At 43.5% G+C, this 743-nt stretch overlaps 1 long non-coding RNA gene across 1 annotated transcript; it reads right to left on the bottom strand.

Moving 5' to 3' along the window:
- Positions 1–15: 15 nt before the first annotated feature.
- On the bottom strand, positions 16–700 carry LOC106113063 (uncharacterized). Its single transcript, XR_001227641.1, has 2 exons — positions 592–700; positions 16–61 (listed from the first exon to the last, which is right to left on the bottom strand). It is a non-coding gene; the product is annotated as an uncharacterized LOC106113063 (long non-coding RNA).
- Positions 701–743: the final 43 nt, after the last annotated feature.

Below are 743 nucleotides of genomic sequence, written 5' to 3'. Positions count from 1 at the left end.
GGGATAGGATTTCTCTTCTACTAACACCAGTTGTCGCCTCCTGCCACTCTGTATGAGGCACCTAAAAAAAATTATATGAAATTATAAATAAATAGTTTTTCTTTTACTTTTTATTTAGGTTTGATCACGAGAACAAAAAAAAAAATTTCAATCCGCCATTTTATGGCGACAACCATCTTAGAAAAAATTACATATAAAATCTGAAATTACATCTATCAATTAGAAATATGTATTCATATTCCCGTGAAATGTGTGATTTATTGAGCTTTGGTGGCACAGGGGTCAAGCACTTGACTTGCAATCTGCAGGACCTGGGTTCGAATCCCGCCATATATCATTGTGTTTTTCTATTTCCGATTTACATATATACATTTATCCGACGTTCTTACGGTGAAGGAAAACATCGTGATGCAACCTGCACATATCTGAGAAGAAATTCAAATATATGTGTGAAGTCAACCAACCAACACTTGGCCAGCGTGGTTTTCTATGGCCTAGTCTCACCCCTAACTTAGGCTTCGAGCCCCTCGGTGGGGACGTATAGTGCGCTGATGATGATGATGATGTGTGATTTATAGGAAAAGTAATTACATGTAAACTGTCCGCCATGACAGATCCTATAGTGAGCGCGTAGCCGGTCTGCGCGTGCGCATAGTCAGCGGGCGTGGCGGCGAGCACCGCGGCTACAGCTGCGGCCGGCACCGGCGTGCCCTGACTCTGCAGCTGCAGCTCGATGCCCAGCG

The sequence above is a fragment of the Papilio xuthus genome, unplaced genomic scaffold, assembly GCF_000836235.2.
Source record: "Papilio xuthus unplaced genomic scaffold, Pxut_1.1 DF828634.1, whole genome shotgun sequence".
In the NCBI taxonomy this organism is placed as follows: domain Eukaryota; kingdom Metazoa; phylum Arthropoda; class Insecta; order Lepidoptera; family Papilionidae; genus Papilio; species Papilio xuthus.
This window is presented reverse-complemented; position numbering and strand designations above follow the sequence as displayed.